The 19,160-nt window shown below is 49.4% G+C and overlaps 1 protein-coding gene across 1 annotated transcript in view; it reads right to left on the bottom strand.

Moving 5' to 3' along the window:
• CDC42SE1 (CDC42 small effector 1) overlaps nucleotides 1–18,776 on the bottom strand; it is a 39,478-nt gene extending 20,702 nt beyond the window's left edge. The window contains exon 1 of the mRNA XM_061606189.1: nucleotides 18,520–18,776. The gene's annotated coding sequence lies outside the window, so the exon portion shown is untranslated. The remainder of the gene's footprint in view (nucleotides 1–18,519) is intronic.
• Between the last annotated feature and the right edge of the window lie 384 nt (nucleotides 18,777–19,160).

The following is a 19,160-nucleotide window of genomic DNA, read 5'->3' as shown; positions in this document are numbered from 1 at the left end:
GTTTAACTTATCGTGAGCCAGTGTGGTGTAGTGGTCAGAGCATCGCAGTGGGACCTGGGAGACCAGGCTTCCAATCTCCCCATTCAGCCCTGAAGCTTGCTGGATGTGACCTTGGGCCAGTGACAGTCTCTCAGCCCAGTCTACCTTGAAGGGTTGTTGGGAGGATATAAACTGGCGGCGCGGGGGGAGAACCATGCAAAGAACTTGAGTTCCTTGCAGGAAAGGCGAGATATAGAATGTAATAATGTAGTGGTGAGTTGAACCTACCTCACAGGGTTGTTATGTGGATAAAATGGGAAGGGGAGACCAATGGATATCACCGTAAGCTTCTTGCAGGAAAAGTGGGGAATCAATGTAATAAATAACAACAACTTCTTCTCCTCCCCAAAACTGGGGGACAGTAATTTGGTCAGAATGCAAAATCCTGAATTTCTAGGCTGTAACCCTTTTGGGCTAACAGGGTACGACAGCTGAATGGTTAAACCTCTGCTTACTGAAGCAGCAATATCCATTTGTTTGAAATATTTATCACCCCCCTCCCTTTCTGGGCCAAACCAACTAACAAGGCAGCTCATCATAAAAAGGGAAAAAAACCAATAAAATACCAATGAGCCAGTAAAACATCAACCCCAGAACGATAACCCTAAAATCAACTCGAATGATCATCATTAAAAGCAGCACCAAAGCAAACGGTGGCATAATTAAAATTCAGGCAAAAGGCATGGCCTCGACAGCAAGGGGCGTGGCTCAGTGGTGGAGCACCTGCTCTGCATGCAGAAGGCTTCTGCTCCAGTCTCGGCCTCTTCGGGTAGGGCTGGGAGAGACTCCCTGCTTGAAATCCCGGCGAGCTGCTGCCAGTCAGTGTAGACAGCACTGCTAGATGGACCAAGAGTCGGACTCCAAATAAGATAGCTTCCTATGTTCTTAAAGCTGCAGAACTACTCTGGGGACTGAGCGTGTGTCTTGGTGGCAACCCGGGCGCTAGCCCATCGGCGCTACCTGCTGCTCCACAATCAAACTTCTCCGAGAATGGATTTCTCTGTCAGGTTCCACGAGAGTGCTCACACGCCTGTATCAATATTGATCTTGAATCTATACCCTTTGCCTCACAGTTTGCCAATCCCTGAGCCCAGATGAGGGGAGGGGCTGTTTCTGTGTGAGAAAGGAAATGCACCCTTTGCACACGCTCAGAGACACCCATGCCACTATCATTTTCGCTTTGCTCAGTCATTAGGGTTTTTAGCAAAGGGGAGCCCACATCTCTCGCTTGAGGCATCTCAAAGAAATAAAACGTGCACAGACGGGAATGGGCGCCTCTTCCCGCCGACTTGTCTTTCCGGCAAGTCCTTTCCTTCCGCCTGTCAGGGAGGAGAAATAACTGTCCTGCTATTCAAACGGAGACACAGAGAGGCTGGATCAGATCTGCCCTGGCATGACTGCCTCCCCCCCTCCAAGGCGAGACCACAATCCCGTAATAGAGGCGTTCCGCCAACCTTCCCAGCCCAACCTGACTCACCTTCCTGCCTCAACCTGCTCACCTCTGACTCATCGCTCTCACCTGCGGCAGAACGGCAGAAAATGAACCATTTCCTTACGCAAGGGGAGAAGAACCCGAGGAAGCAACAGAATGAAATTTAACAGGGGTAAGTGCTAAGTTCTACACCTAGGAAAAAGAAACCAAATGCACAGTGATAAGATGGGGGATACTTGGCTCAGCAATACTACATGCGAGAAGGATCTTGGGATTCTTGTTGATCGCAAGCTGAATATGAGCCAACAGTGTGATGTGGCTGCAAAATAGGCAAATGCTATTTTAGGCTGCATTAACAGAAGCATAGTTTCCAAATTGTGTGAAGTATTAGTTCCCCTCCATTCGGCACTGGTTAGGCCTCACCTTGAGTATTGTGTCCAATTCTGGACACTGCACTTTAAGAAGGATGCAGACAAAGACTGGAACAGGTATAAACATCCATAACTAAAACACACAGAAAAGCAATCCCATTACAACATCAAAATAAAACATCAATACTTAAAAGTAAGAAATAGAGCAGTCTCGTTAAAGCAACACCACAATGGAAACAGGAGACCCAGGTGGAGAGGTCAGCCCCGGGGCCGCACATTCTGTCATGGGGAAGCTTCCAGGGGCTGCAGGCCAGGGATGGGCAGGACCAGAGGCACCCCCTCCACCCACACCCTTCTCCATCTTCAATTTAGAAGCAACAAGTATAATCATAGTTCCAACATTCCAGTCAGGCGTAAAAGCCCAAGGACCCTGCAGAGGGGAATTAGCCTGAGGAGAGTCTCAAATGTCCTTCCCTGCAGCGAGGGGGGCAGCGGCTGATGCCCATTGGGCAGTGGGGCGGAAGGCAGAGAGCCCAACAGTAGGCGGAGCCAGAGCCCATGACCAGGCAGAGCCAACTCATTGTAATGTTGGCCCCATCCGTTCCCCTGCCGAATTCTCTAAGGGCAGCCCTGAGACGAAGGAGAAGGAACCTGACGGTCAAGGCCACCCCCTTCTGCTGCTTGCAAGCGAGAAGGCAGGCAGGTGCGGGCTGGCTGAGGGCAGGATGAGCTTGGTGGGGCGGCACCCCAGTTGCCCTAATGGCAAGCCTTCGCTCCTTCCCTGTAAACACACAGGCAGAGTTTGGACCGTCCCCACTAAGACTTGCCCCATTGCATTTGGAGCAAAGGAAGACAGAGGGGACTGGAGAATATAATGGCTGACATTTCACTTCCCTAACCTCAGCTGCCCCCCCCTTCAGAAAGGATCATGTGTCGGATGAAAACAGGATGTGCGAGGAGGCAACTGTGAGGCTCACATCCCAGAATGAGTTTGCGCCTCTCTCTCTCTCTGCATTTCAAGTTTGCAGAACGCACGACTGAGCAGCCAACCTTACCGAGGACTGGGCTGCCACAGGTGGGCGCATGGGGCAGAAACGACACCACCCAGCTATGGTGGTGTCGTCAGGATCGGACTTTGGGGGAGACGCCCGGGCCCCCACAAACAGCAGAGGGGCCCAAACACAGGAAGGCTGGCTAACCGCATCTGCAAGGAAGTGAAATAATACACTTAACCTTCTAGCGAGGGCGGTGTGCCTTTTTGTAAGGCCCTTAAGTCCAGAGTCTAGAATTACCCAACCGTGCCCAGCGGTAACTGGAGCTATGGGGAAAAGCTATGGCTCAGCGGGAGCACATCTGCTTGCATGCAGAAGATCCCAGGGTCAAGCCCTGGCATTTTCCAGGCAGGGCTGGGATGCCCCTCTCCATGAAACCCTGGGAGTCCACCACCGAGCGGAGCCAACAAACCTGAGCCAGGCGGATCAGTCATCTGACTTGTTATAAGGCAGCTTCCTATTTACATTGACCTTTCCTTCAGAACCATGAGGACTGGAATCTTATGATTAAGTTTAAGGAAAAGGCCCTAGCTCAGTGGTAGAGCAGTGGTTTGCTCTGCATGCCAAAAGTCCCAGGATCCGTCTGGGGCATTTCCAAGCAGGGCTTGGAGTGTCCCATTACCTGAAACCCTAGAAAGCTATTGGGGAAATCAGCAGCCCAGATTGGTCTCCCGTTTGCTACAGACTCTTCTTGAGTAGGACAGGATTGGCTGGTGAGCCCCAACGCTGCAAGCCTTTCGCCCTTTCCTAAATCACAGGGATGTGGTCCCTGTTCAAAAGCAATCTGCCAACCGCAGGCGGACTCCCACGTGTACTCCGATTCCTGACGGAAGAGGGGGGGGGTTGGCCCTCCCAAGTGCACCAAAATAATTAAGCTTCTAGTCCTCATGACATCAGAGAACAAAACTGACATCAAAAGTGGCACCAGGCCAGTTCCTTCGCTGTATTCCTTCCGGCGCCTGCTTAAAAACTTTTCTGTTTAGGCAAGCCTATCCAGACACACAGATGCTGATCTGGTTTAATTCTCTTTAGTAGCTGTTTCAGTTGTTATCAATATGTTTTCAACTTTTTTTGTTTTTAACTGTCTTTTTATAAACCACTTAGATGTTTTACATTGAAGCGATATAGAATTTTTTAAAAATAAAATAAAATACCTGTAAAAACCTAAGTCGCTGTCAGGGTTTTAGGCCACAATCCAATACCCACTTATATGGGAGTAAGCCCCATTGAACCCATGGCGTTTACTTCTGAGCAGACAGGTACTGGATTGCAGCCTTAGTCCATCTAACAGAGTATTGTCTACAGTGACTGGCAGCAGGAAACCCTCCAGGGTTTCAGGGAAGGGGCTTCCTCAACTCTGCACTGGAGATGCCGGGACTGAGACTGGGACCTTCTGCATGCAAAGTGGGTGCTCTGTCACTGAGCTACAGCCTTAAAAATGACCTAAGATTCAAGTCCTCATGGCTCTGAATAAAGGGCTCATTTAAACTGGAAGCTGTCTTATATTGAAACTGGCCACTGGCCCATCTACCTCAGTATAGTCGACACTGACTGGCAGCAGTAATCCAGGGTTTCAGGCAGGGGACATTCCCAGCCCTGTCTCAAGATATCACAGCTCGACCCTTTTGTCCCAGGTGATGGTCTGAAGGCACCTAAGGCCAGCTCCCTGCTGAAGCTGAGCAGGATCAGGTCTGGTCAGTGCCCGGATGGGAGACCGCCTGGGAACCATATGTAAGCCGCCTTGGGTTTCTAGCATGAAAAAGAAAGGCAGGGTATCAATGTAATAAATAAATACAAAGGCAGGTGCTCTGCCAGGTTGTTGGCCTTGGCCTGGTAGCATATCTCCTTGAGGCACTCAATGGCATCGCCTGGCCCAACTCTTCCGCTTTTCCCCCCTGCCGTTTTTGTTGTGAACCTCTTGCTACACAGCAGCCACGTGTAATTTCTTTTAAAAAATAACATAAATAAACCAGCTGTTGCTCAAGGTGGGGGCACCAAAGAAGCCACGGAGGCGATGTTGCAACCTGGCCTCCTTATCGGCTGGAGAAGGCGGTGAGTTTGCAGAGTGCAAGCCGTTAGGCTGATGGGCCGCACATCCTGGTTTGCTCTGCTTGGAATCTACACATTCCCCCCCCCCGATTTTCTCCAGGGGGTGGGGTGTGAAAGCTCGGAAAAACTGAAAGAAAAAAAATGTTCTTCCCCTCAATTTTTTTTCTGGGCCTTCACATCTCTAACGATGCGTGGTATCCTACTCAGAGCAGAACTACTGAAATGAATGGGCCTAAGTTACCTGCATTGATTAATTTCAGCAGGTCTGCTCTGCGCCGGATAAACACGGGATACAACCCTAAGTTGATCTGGGAAAAAAAAAGTTGCCAGGAATTGTCACTGACTTGTAAAAAGGAAAAACCGCTTTTTACCCATTGGCTGATGCCGACACTGGGCATTCTATGTACTGTTGCCACTGCCCGGCCTCCCATGGATGGCAGGTCACATTAGAACTGATAATTCACAGCTGCAAGATGTGGTGCAGGCCATGATTTGAAAGTGGGCTAGACAAATTCATGGAGACATCTATACAAATATCGCCTAGTTGTGATGGCCCAGTGGAACCTCCACATCCAGTAGCAGTCTACCCCTGAACTCCAATGGTTGGTGAGCAATGGCGGCAGGAGAAACAGAATACTGGACAAGATGGGCCTTCAGACTGATCCAGCGGGGCCCCTCCTGGGTTCTTAATTCTGCCCTGTACCAACATCCTTGTGAGGTTCACTAGTAGCTACATTGCTGACCTTCATGGCACCAGTCCTCAATGGACATCCAGCGTGGGCATCAATCGCTTGCCAGGATACAAGAACATAAAAAGAGCCCTGCTGGATCAGGCCAAAGGGGGCCCCATCTAGTCCAGCCTCCTGTTCTCACAACGGCCAACCAGTTGCCCCAAAGGGAAGCCCACAAGCAGGATTCAAGTGCAAGAGCAAGAGCTTCGGATGCCTTGGAAGCACTGTTTACTGCAGGCACGTCTGCTCGAGTGTAGGGGAGGGTGGCAGAGAGAGAGAGATCAAGCACAGGGTGGTGGTGCTCTTTGCCTGCCTGCTCGAGTGTACAGAAAGGAGAACTGTGCTCAAAGCTTTAGACTGCTATAGCAAGATGCTACATGATAATTAGATAACTAGAAACAAAGCCCTATGAGGAGAGACTGAAAGAACTGGGCATGTTTAGCCTTGAGAAGAGAAGACTGAGGAGAGATAGGATAGCACTCTTCAAGTCCTTGAAAGGTTGCCACACAGAAGAGGGCCAGAAACTCTTCTTGGTCATCCCAGAGTGCAGGACACGAAATAATGGGCTCAAGTGACAGGAAGCCAGATTTCAACTGAACATCAGGAAAAACCTCCTAACCGTTACAGGGGTACGGCAATGTAACCAATGACCTAGGGAGGCAGTGGGCTCTCTGACACTGCGGGCATTCCAGACAGTCACCTGTCGGGAATGCTTTAATTTGGATCCCTGCATTGAGCAGGGGGGGTTGGACTCAATGGCCTTAGAGGCCCCTTCCAACTCTACGGTTTTATAAAAGAAAAAAGGCAAGGCAGGCCTCCCTGGATGCATTTTGAAAAAGCCTTCAAGCGGTCGTACCTGACCTGGTTGTTTCATTTCAGACGTGCATATTGTGAGTTTTGAATAAAAGGTTTGCAGAAACATGTTAAACTGTTCTTCCTTTTGGGTAGCATTGGGACCTAGCCCTGCTCTTCCCATGCGATTCCTACCTCTGGTACCAACATTTCTGTTAAAGAAGTAATGTCCAGGGACGCATCCGCTTCATTATCTGAGGCATTCCTGTATTCAGAAGCATGCTGTCCCCGATCGTGGAGGCACAGCACAGCCATCGTGGCTAGTGGCTGGTGATAGCCTTCTCCTCCTCTGTGGATTTGTACAAACCTCTCTGAAGGCCATCCAAGCTGGTGGCCTCTTGCGGGAGCGAATTCCAGAGTTTAACTCTGCGCTGCACGGTTTAAGAGTTTAACTCTTGCCCTGAACCTTCCAGCGTTCAGCTTCGTTGAAGTCCTAGAGTTATGAGGACAGGGTGGGGGGGCAGAGCCCAGGAGCAGCCGGCTCAAAAGCGGTTCCTGAATCTGCACGCTGCCGGGGAACCCCGTAAAAGGGGCTTGCAAAAAACGCTAACTGTCTGCCAGGGAGACTGTCCCACTTCCAAAGGTGCTTGCCGACAGCGGGGGTCATGTGGCCGGAGCCCTCAGCTGCCCGGGGCACAGTTCCGGGCTCCTGACTTTTTTGACCAGATGTCATGGGATCTTCCTCCTGCTCCTGTTAATGGCCAGAGACTCTGCGTGTGTGAATGCATGCCTGCATACCTCCTTACAACACTCTGGTTTCCTCCTGCCTGCCACAGTTAGTGATTTTGTGCATGTGCGGATGTCTGCCTGCAGACCGTTGAATGGTGTAAAACTGACTCGTGTTGCGAGACGCTGGTTTATCCCTGCCGGTAATGATATCTCGTTTTGTGAACATGCACGTGTGGACACAAGCCTCCTAACACACCAGAACAGACTCATTTTGCAATACGCTGGTTTAGATGACCAGGCTGCCTGGTGACTCAAGGCTGCCTTGCACTGCCTGGGATGTCTCTGGAAGGTTCCCTATTCTGCACCCCCTTCCCAGTTTCCAAATCACAGTCGTTTCCTCTTGACCCACTAAAATAAAATGGTTTTCCCCAATGACAAATGTGCCTGAAGAGGTCACAGAGGGACCCACAGGTTCCTCCCCTGGTACTGAAAAGTCACTGCACAACCCCAGATGGAGGCTGGCTGACTTTCTGAGATTCCAACAACTGTGAGTGCGAGGAAGCCAGGTTTTCCACCCAGACCCCAAGCACTTTGCAAAGAGGCTATTTTGGGTGCTGTTGATCACAGACGGCATCCGTGGTCTGGTCACACAGCACCGCGCCGCAGCCTCCGTGCATTCCCCCGCCTCTGCCTCCATTTGGCCTGGCAGCAAGGGCCTCTCCCTGTGGATGGCTTTGAAAGAGGAGGAGACAAATTCACGGAGGGCAAGGCTACCGATGGCTACTAGCCACAATGGCTCTCTTCTCACTCAATTGTCGGGGGCAGTGTGCCTCTGAATACCAGCTGCTGGGAATCGCAGGAGGGGAGAGTTGCTGTTGCCTTCAAAATGAAAAAGCATGGACAAATTCACAGATTAAGACGATGTGGTGTAATACTATTAATTATGATGATGGTTTATTTCTATCCCGCCTTTTGGCCCAAAGGCCCTCACAGTGGCTTACAAAAAATACACATAAATATAGAAATACATATTCACAGAATCATAGAGTATTCATAGAATCATGTATTCATACAATCATCGAGTTGGAAGGGGCCTCTAAGGCCATCGAGTCCAACCCCCTGCTCAATGCAGGAATCCAACTAAAGCATCCCCAACAGGGAGCAGCCTAGCTGTCAACCAATTCCTACTCAGAGTAGACCTATTGAAATTAATGAACCTAAGTTAGTCATGACTATTAGCTTCAAGGTCTACTCTGAGTAAGACTAACACTGAAGCCCATCTCATGGCTATTAGGTCACATCCACAGCATATATTTAAAACACACTTAACGCACAGGGCTTCCTCCAAAGAATGTTGGGAACTGTAGTTTATTAAGGCTGCCAGGAATTGTAGCTCTGCAGGGTGCAAACTACAGCTCCTTGGGGGAAGCCAGGTGCTTTAAATGCATGGTGGGGATCCGATGGAACCCCCAGGTGCAGAGAGAGACGACCACCATCTAATCTACTTTTAAAGCCATCCAGGTTGGTGGCCATCGCTACCTCCAGCGGATCCCTGACAGCTGCTGCCGGTCAGAGTAGATAGACAAAGTAGTGCTCTTCAGATGTTGTCAGTCTACAACTCCCATCATCCCTGACCACTGGCCATGCTGACTGCCAGAGTCCCGCCAGAGCTGAGACGGCGGGAGTCCCAGCATATTTGGAGGGTGCCACATTGGCTGTCCCTGGAGCAGACCATCCTGGTTTCAACAGACACCAAAACGCTCTGGCTGGGTAGGTGACAGCCCCGCTCCATACGGGGATGGAAGGTCGATTGACCCATCTGTACGGGATGCCAGAAATCGAACCAGGAATATCCTGTCTGCTGCATGGGAAAATGAACGACTCATTTTCATTTCCATGCAGCTTGCACGAGGGCGGCGGGTTCCTAACAGACTGCGCTCCCGGGGAAACGGCTTGCTAGAGAGGGCTGCCGTGCAGATCCTCCGCCCCATCCTTCAAAATGTCCTTAGGCCCATCCCTTAACGCGCAGCCGTTACGTTTCTTGTTGCGGTGCCAAACAAATCTGCAACAAACACAAGCAGCTCTGGCAGAGAAACCATGATGCAATTAAACCCTTCCTGGGGGGGGGGGGAATGAGTCACCAGCGGGCGTCTGCGGAGGCATCCCGGCCCCAAGCCTCACTCAGATCGCATGCTCCAAACAAAGGGAGCCTTCATCCCGAAAAAAGGAACGGGGAAAAAAAGATACACTCTAGAAAGGAAAAGGCCTTGAGTTGTGGTGGAGAGAGAGTTTCCTTTAGGAAACAAAGGAATAATGGCTGAGCCTGGTCTAGCCTCGTTGTCCCGACACATTTCTGTACCTAACCCCGGGTGTCACTGAAATGGTTGCAATCCTTTGCCTAGGGTGGTATAGCACTGAGAGCTGCGGGCCAGGGCCTGGGAGAGCAGGGTTCAAATCCCCACTTGGCCAAAAAGCTCATTGGGGGTGGCCTTGCACTAGTCACTGCCTCTCAGCCTAGGCCTACCTCGCAGGGTTGTGGTGGGGATAAAATTGGGAGGAGAAGAACCTTGTTTGTATGCCACCTTGAGCTTCTGAGAGGAAAGGCGGGGTATAAACGTAATTAATACATTATTCACCCCCGCCGTCTTCCCCTTCCCCCCTTCTTGGGTCAAGATCTAGAGTGTGAGATCTTTGGGGCAGAGACCTGTGCTCTTCTGACATGGAAATAATGCAGATTTTTCTGCTGGATTTACCCATCTATGGACCGCCGTCCTCCCCTGCCTCTCCCTGATTTTCTCCCCAGGGCAGGGGTGTAGTAATCTGGCATTGCGGGGGGGGGGGCATAGACCTGTTACTTTTTTTGGGAGCAGGGTCCCAGCTAGGTCCCTACGTATGAGCCCATCACTCTGACAAGGGAGCTTGTTAGCGACTGAGACGAGCCCTTGTCCTTTTCTGCTGTCTGGAGCCAATCCGAGTGAAAGGAGGCGAGTTGGCCACTGAGAAGACTCTTCTCAGTAACTAACACACATCCTCCCCTTCTGTGCTGATTGGCTCCTAGGGATGTCTGTTGCAGTGGAGTGTGTACTCAGAGATGACACGGAGGACAAGGAAGATGAAAGAAAGGGGGAAAGAGAGTGTGGCTGTGACTGTCATGAAATGACCCTGCACTTCTGAATTTGCCACTGAGCTACTGCCCTGGGATTGAATTATAGACTATTAGCCAGGGGAGGGAGACCCAAGGGCCAAGGCAGCCCTCTATCTGGCCCTCAGGACTCTCCCTGGTTTTTGCCTGGCTGGAACGCAGGCTATGATAGAAGGGTAACAGACACATCCATTGCCCTGCCCAGTTTGGCCTCTGGCCACCACAGGCATGAGGACCCTTGGAACGCTGCCCATGAAGGCATGTGGCCCTCAAGCAAGAATGAAAATGAAAAAATCCTCCCCCCCCCCTTGCTGTAAGTCCAGACATTCTAACTGCTCATGTACTAAGGAGCAGCGACGGAATGTTTGCAATCCCAGCCTCTCTGAGGGAAGGGAATGTCGTTGGTTCAGTTAGGATGAAGATATCTCACAAAGACCATTCAGGAATAGAGATTTTAAGCTGTGGGGCAGGGTGCGGATTTGGAAATGTGGTGGAGATGAGGTTCCTGAAGCTGGCAGCCTCAGAGCACGTAGGATGGCTAAAACTGGGGACAAAGTAGCAGTGAGAGACAAGTTAAGGGTCAAAGTAGGAGAAACAGAATTTCACATATTGATTTGCAGTTCCTTGACCACAGGCTTCTAGCCATCAATATGTTATCAATGGCCTAAACCCAACCCAGACGTCACACTGATTCTCTTTGAATTCAGCAGAATCAATTTAACGGAGAGGGAGGGACCAACATTTGAGCCAAAGTCTTAAAAGCCTTACAAGCAAGGTCGACTGAAAACTGATTTACAACAGCACAGGGCTTCTGTGTGTTTGGAAGGGCATACTCCTTTCCAGTGGAACTGCTGCCTAAACCCCCGCACCCCAGATGTCCTTTTTATTGCACATTCATGACAATTTGTGCTCATGATGGTATATTGGGGGGGGGCGTTATAAGCAATCTCGCTTTCAATACCGTTTGCACTTGCAAAAGTTTCAGGGCAGACATACCGCTAAGTTTCCGATGGGTGAATGTTCTGTAACTTCCTGCCTAAATCCTGTAACTCATCATACCACAAATATTTTGGGATAATTTGTTTTTGTCCCGCTTTTGTTGTGCTGTTGCGCAAAGAGTGCCTCCTCCCCAGGCGGCAATAGCGCAGTCACACTGAGGAAGCAACAGAGAACAACTAATACAGTGGCATGATGTGTGGACGCTCCAGGACAAATCCACCACTAGTGCACAACGATTGCATCAACAATATGTTGCAGAATGCATCCGCAAGTCTAGAGGGACCCTAACTCTCTGGCCTGGCCTCAGTCTTACATCACCACTCCCTGAAACCCAAAATTGCCAACAACGATTGCATCCTCTGCCCATTTGAATTTATTTAGAGATAACGAGGGCGTCAAAACTGTCTGGGTCAGGGCTCAACAAAGCGGTGACCGTGGGCACCAACGTGCCCACCAGTACCTCCTATGATGCCCGTGAAAAGTCCCAGTAAATATCGCCTCAAAAATCCACAATGAACAAGAGACTGATTTCTCTTCCTGCTCAGTTCCTATTTGCACTGGCTCAGACAATCCAACACTAAACATCACCTTCAAAGATGCCCAGATTTCACTGGGTGCCACCCTCCCATCCGTTCTGAACAGAGGAGGGGTGCAAAGAGCTGATCTCTGGGACTGAGCCCAGTGGTGGTTGATATGGGTTCCTTTTTTCCACTGATGGAGGGCATGCCCGCACCTTTCAGTGGCCGTCTCTTTTACCAATCTCTTTCCAATCTGGCAGCCATTTTGTGTTATGCCACAGCCCCACAGCAGCCATCTTATGGTAGACCACGCCCCCCCATGGCAGCTATTTTGTATTATGTCCCCACCAGCTGTTTTGTGAGTGGCACTCTCTCGAAATTCCAAATGTGCCCACTGGCCCAAAGAGGTTGGCAGCCCCTTGGTCTAGCAACAGGAGCTGAGTGCTATGAAAAGCAAATGCTCTCATTTAATTCGGGAAAAAGATATGGCGAGATCCGAAGTGTGCATCTTCAGAAACCAGCCTTCCTGTTTAACCAAGCATTTGATGGCTGAAGGGGACTTGCTCCTGGAAACCCAGAAATCACCGGACGGAAGAATGTTTTCAAACTGTAACTGTGTTTTAGAATGTTTTCAAACGGCAATTGTAACTGAAAGTTTTCAAACTGCAACTTTAGAATGTTTTTAACTAATGCTTTCCTTTTTCTTGCTGTTACATTGTTTTGTTGTGTTTGGCCTCCTTTGGGAAGGAAGGGCAGGGTGCAAATTTAATAAATAATACTGGCACCAAAGGGGCTTGCTCCCAGGTAAGCGTTTTGTGTAGGGCTGTAGCCTACTGGAAGGATCCCCACCGTGTTTACTCAGAAGCAAGTCCCATTAAGTTCAACAGAGCTCCTCCCCAGGCTAAACGGTTTGCAGCTTGAGGAGCGGGCAAACAGCACGGCAATCATAACAGAGGAGCCCAGTTCACAATCGCCAAGGTGGGCACAGCAGCCGATTCCCAGAATGCCACATTTCCTGGGGCCAATCCCCAAACCACACTATCAAGCAGCACATGACCCTTTGTGCCATAGTTACAACGCTTGCCTTAAGGAATATATATCTTGGTTTTTCCTTTATATCTAAGGTGTACAGTTTGAAGGGTAGTGAGAGGACATTTGAAGGGCTGCCTGGTCCAAGTCCAGCGTTAAAAACCAAGACTCCTAAGAAGGGAGACTACAGGTATGGGGGGTCTTGAAATTGCCCGCCCGCCATTAGCAGCACCTGGAAAACAGACGGAGCAAGCGCGTGGAAGAATCTGGATAGCACTGCTTGTACAATCCTTACATCCCAACCAGAAAAAAAATATTTGGGGGATGATAAGGCTATCAATGGCTCCTTGATAAAACAGCCATGCTCTCCTACCACAGTCAGAGGTGTCATGCTTCTGAGCACCAGGTGCTGGAAACTGCAGGAGGGGGCAGCGCTCTTGTGCTCAGGTCCTGCTTGGCCACCCAGATGGCCACAGTGAGGCCAGGATGCTGGACTAGATGGGCCCCCTTCGGCCTGATCCAGTAGCCAGGCCCTTCTTAGGCTCTGCTCTTCCTTCGGATTAAAATTTAACAATGCTTTTTCTTAAAAAAAATAAATCGGATCTTAAAAATACCCATGTTGAATTTAAACATGTCTTAAAATGGGATTTTTCATTTCAAAATAAAAATAAAGCACAGAGTTTTACCCACCCCGTTTCAACCGTTGACCTTCCTGTTTTGGGGAAGGGCTGCAGCAGCTCACTGGCAGAGCCCCTGCCTTGCATGCAGAAGGTCCCGGGTTCAATCCCCAATGGCAGCCTCTCCAGGAAGGGCTGAAAGAGACTCTTCTTCAACCTTGGGTCCCTCGCCACTGTTGGACTACAATAGCCATCAGCCCCAGACAGTTTAGCCAACGGCCAAGGGCGTTCCCCCTTTAGGATGCACACCTTAACGTGGTGAGGGGGTTTGAGAGTGTTGAAGAAGCTGAGAGCAATGCCGTCAGGAGTCTAGACCAGCCTTTCCCAACTAGTGGGCCACCAGATGTTGTTGGACCGCAATTCCCATCTTTCCTGACCATTGCCAATGCTGGCTGAGGCTGATGGGAGTTGTGGTCCAACAACACCTGGTGGCCCACTAGTTGGGAAAGGCTGGACTCTAGACCAAGAGGCTAGACTCCTAGCAGGGGCACCCACAGCGGAATGGTCAAAGCTGAGACACCAGACTAAAATGCATCCAAACTCGGAGGAAGGCAATGGTAAACCACCTCTGAATACCTCTTACCACGAAAACCCTTTGAACAGAGTATCCAAAATGCAACACGAGATATTGCTGGAAGATGAGACCTCCAGGTCAGAAGGCACTCACCGAGCTACTGGGGAAGAACAAAGGACAAGTACGAGTAGCGCTGTGACTAATGACGCAGCTGGGTCAAAGCCGAAAGGAAGCCTTGTGGTGACCTTTACCTGTTGTTTTAGTTTTATGGCTGTTTTGATGTTGTGATACTTACATATTATGACTTTGTACATCGCTCAGAGTGGCTCGGTTTCCAGCCAGATGGGCGATAAATAAATCGCAGAAATAAATAAATAAATAAATAAATAAGCCCAGAGGCTGATGCACACAGATGCGAAAGGAGAGTCTGGAGTTGTACGACGCACACAATAGGAAGCCACAGACCTGAACTTACAAGATCTGAGCAGGGTGGTTCATGACAGATGCTCTTGGAGGTCGCTGATTCACAAGGTCGCCATAAGATGTAATCGACTTGAAGGCACATAACAACAACAACAAGGGCGTTGGGAGTTATAGTCCAACAACTCCTGGGGACCCAGGGTTGAAGAACAGGGAGAAGAGCCGTCTGATTTTATACCAGGCAGCCTCCTACATTCTCTAAAAATCTGATTTCCTGGAACACAAATATCCAGGTCTGCCAACACGCCACTTAGAACAGCACCGTGTGTGAATGTGTGCTTATTGGGGCAGCTAATCCACACGCATATGTATGTGTGTATGAATATCCCAACACCCTTCCATGTGCAAGCACATGTCGCCTCCACGCCGAGTCCTAACAGGGCCCTGACTTGGCTGCTGAGAAATCCTTCCAGCAGTTAAGACTTCACGTCACAGGCATGGGATTCAGAGAAGATGAGGAAGGAGTAGGAAGGCGGGAGGGGAATGGGGTGTGTGGGGGGGAGGAGAGAGCGAAGTCCTCTGAGGGCATTGCTGTGAGACCATGGGGTGGGACTCACATCAGAGTTGCTGCTTCCTTTGTGTGGGGAAAATGAAACTAAAACGTCAACAGCCTTTTTTACACAAGACGCATGATAACAGAGGTCACTGCAAAGACAGAGGGGGGGGGAGAGAATCCAAAAGCTCAGAAATGCAGTGATCTGGGGCGCATGTTGGAATACCGCCATACACTCTAAGCAGATTTTGTGGCGGGAGTAAGTGGCGCTAATTTGGCTTCCTACACCCCATACCTGCAGAGCACATGGCTTCCATCAAAGAATCCTGGGAAGTGTAGTTTGCCCCTCACAGAGCTACAGTTCCCAGCACCCTGAACAAATGACACTTCCCAGGATTCTTTCAGGGTGTGTGTGTGCTTCAATCATGCTTTAAACGTGTATCATTTAAGTTGGATTCCTACATTGAGCTGGGGGCTGGACTTGATGGCCTTAGAGGCCCCTTCCAACTCTTCTATTGTGTGATTCTATTATTATTGTTGTTGTTGTTGTTAATAATAATAATAATAATTTATATCCTGCCCTTCCTCCCAGTAGGAGCCCAGGGTGGCAAACAAAAATACTCTAAAACATCTTAAAAATAGACTTTAAAATATATTAAAACAAAACATGTTTAAAAACATATTAAAACAAAACATCTTTTAAAACATCTTTTAGAAAAAGCTTTAAAAACATCTTTAAAAGATGTATGTATGGTGTATGTATGGTAAGAGCTTGCATTTTAAGGGCTCCCCCCCAATTCTCATACCCTTTCAACATCTTCCATCTTTTTCTGAGATTGCAACCTGGGCATAGGGAGAGTACTCTTCCTGCTAGGCACCACCTCTCTGATTTAAGCAATCAAAAAACATCCAGGTCCATAGTGCACCTCTGCATATGTGTTTACTCAGAGGGAAAGTCCGATTCAGTTCAATTTGCCTTCTCACCTCCGAGAAAGCATGTATAGGATGGCACTGTTAAAATATTCTTGTGATAGGCGACACTGGTAGTGGTGTGTTTTTGTTGTGTGTGTGTGTGTGAAAAAAAGGATTCCACACTGATTCCCTCCACCCCATGCATACACGCACATTTCACAGAATGTGAATTTGAAAGAAGGTGTTGGATTTTGCAAAACTGTGGGTGGCAGCAGGATTTTGTTGCATAGATTGTCAAAGAAAACAGTACCATATATAGTAAGGTGTACATCATCAGTTCCTTTTCCACTCATTTTTTCTGTATCATCAAAACTCTATTTTTTTGTGTGTGTGGGGGGGAGAATTCTATATTGATCCACACACACTTCAAGTAACGTGAATATGAATGAAGGTTTGGGATGTTGCAAAATTGGGTGTGTGTGTTTGCCCATCCTCCCTCCCACCCCACCCCAAAATCACAAAGCGTTGCAGAATTGTCGAGAAGATCATCTCAGGAGAGAAGGAGAGCTATAAAAGTGTTGCATGAGTTAAAAGCAAGAAATCAGACCTCAAAAGCCCTCTTCGCAAAACTACCTTGGCGCTTTCTTGTGAGATGCCTGAGCAATGAATGACCAGGCCTCTGTGAGTCAAATCGGAGAAAGGAAATGGATGGGGGTTTGGAGAGGGAGGGAGGTGGTGAATGAAGGGTTTCCTAAGAGGCTGTAAGAAGCTTTACTGTGCTATTATTGTTTCCTAAAAATAAAAAATTATTGGCACTCTTTGTTAGGAAGGGGACAGCACAGGCCTCAACTGTTGCTGGTTTCAAGAGGGCCCTAAATTCTGATTTGCACCACTGTGGGGAAAATGCTTCATGGCCTGAATGCACCACCTCACCCCTAAATGCTCAGACTGTACGCATTTCCACAGAGTTTAAAGCCGAGTCATGTGCTTTCCGTGCCAGAGTTTAGAAAAACAGCAAAGAGGACAGGCAGACCTCCACTTTCATCCCTTTTTTCAAGTGAAATCAGTGGGTTTTGCAGACATGAAAATATTTCAATTAAGATCTTGCTAACTTACAAGATTTCCTCTTTCCTCACCCCCTCTCCGCTCCCCCACAACCCAGCAGTGACACTAAACCGCCAGGGGTTGTACCAACTTTAGAAAAGGGTTTAAAATCTAGACATTTTGCAAAGGCCTGTTATTTTCTGTTTTTTTTAAGGCGCAAGAATGACTCCTGCATAATTGGGTTAAGTAATTTTTCCCCCTAGGAAAGAAGTGGAGGAGGAGGAGAAAAAGAATCTATGTTACTTTGTGGGGAATTTTTTTTTTTTTAATATAACCAGCCTGGAAAACAGAGACTGGAAAATCCAGAAATCTGTTCGAAATAAAGTGTGTGTGAGGGCCCCCAAGAATTAGGGAGACAGAGCTTCTGACGCCCTGCCCTTTTTTTTCTGTTGGTAGTTTTGATTTCCCCCCCTTTTTTTTCAAAATGTGACATGGGAGGGAGCGAGAGATTGAGCATGAGAATTTTGCTGAGGGATTTAAGTCAACCGACTTTTATAAAGCAAATCCTCTTGGGAAAGCAACTGGGGACATTTTAACACCCAAACCCTTTTTTCTTCTGAATCAGTGGAACAGAGTTTCCTTTAAAAAAAAAAAATAGTTATTTTAAAAATCCCACTTGGGGAGAGGCTTGCAAAGGCCCACCAGCGATCAAGGGCTCAAGCCAGAGCCAATTCAAAAGCGAGAGGAAAGCAGGAGGGGTGTTTGTCTCTCTTAAAATAGATACACAAGGCTGCAGCCAAACTCAGAGTAGACCCACTGAGATGAACCAGCAGGGCTAAACTTCCATCCCTTGATTTCCTGGGGTCTACTCTTGAGGAGGGCCGAAGACGGAGGCAAATCCCACCCCACAAGTTTGCTAGCTCCCTGGGTGGTGTAGTGGTTAAGGTGCTGGACTAGGACCTGGGAGACCAGGGTTCAATTCCCCACATAGCCATGAAGCTCACTGGGTGACCTTGGGCCAGTCACTGCCTCTCAGCCTCGGAGGAAGGCAATGGTGAACCCCCTCTGAACACCGCTTACCGTGAAAACCCGGTCGCCATAAGTCAGAATCGACTGGAACAGTCCATTCCATTTTGTGTTTCATAAAATTGAACGGTACCTCTACCAAAAAGAGAGAGATCTCCCCCAAAAAAGATCTGGCCAAATCTTCCCCCCCAAGATCGGTTCAAATCTGCCCCTCACCCCGCCCCAAAGATCTGGTCCAATCCGGTGTACGACCCCTATATTTGGCTCACGCTTCCCCCCCCCGAAGAACTTTGGGGCTGCCAACATCGCCTGGAGGACTTTCTCTTGGCACTTTGAAGCGAGCGATTACAGATTTACTTTTTTGGCTAAGCGCGGGCCCTTAACGCCCGTTCGCCTCTTCCGCTCCGGCGGCACAGGCCAGAGCCCACCCCGGGCGAACCTGACCAGCAAGCTGGAAGAGACGCGTCTGAAAGGGAAGGCGCGGCCTTACCTGGGTTGCTGGCGGACGCCGCGTCCCCCGTCGCGGCTTTCTGCCTTCCCCGCTCGCCTTCCTTGCGAGGTGTCCCTGGGCTAGACTGGCGTGGAAACTTCCCTTTCCTTGGGAAAGCCAGCCGTCTGCACGAGGTGTGGCTCGCTCTCTCCGCCCGTCGCTGCTGCTGCTGCTGCTGCTGCTGCTGGGGGTGAGGAAGAAAACGCTCCGGCGCCTTCGCGCTCCCACACGGCCCTCGCCTCTGTAGAGGCAATGCGGCACCAGCGCCGACTTGGGGCCCTTTCGGCGCATTGCACCGCGCTAGAGAGGAAGCGGCTTTCGCGGCTGGGGTTTTTACGCGCGCGCACGAAAGGCGCACGCGACGTTTCCCCGTTCTGGCTGCAAAGCGCAGGGTGCCTCTGAATGCCGATCGCTGGCAACCTCGGGAGGGGAGAGTTCCTGTCGCTCTCAGCTCCTGCTTGGGGGCTTCTTCCCATCGGGGCATCTGGCTGGCTGCTGTGAGGACAGGAGGGTGGACTAGATGATTTATCTATTTATTTATTTAATTTATTTTATTCGATTTCTATACCGCCCACAGCCCGAAGGCTCTCAGGGCGGTGCACAACATAGGATAAAATACAATAGAATCACAAAAACAGTAA

The sequence above is a fragment of the Rhineura floridana genome, chromosome 22, assembly GCF_030035675.1.
Source record: "Rhineura floridana isolate rRhiFlo1 chromosome 22, rRhiFlo1.hap2, whole genome shotgun sequence".
Classification (NCBI taxonomy): Eukaryota; Metazoa; Chordata; class Lepidosauria; order Squamata; family Rhineuridae; genus Rhineura; species Rhineura floridana.
This window is presented reverse-complemented; position numbering and strand designations above follow the sequence as displayed.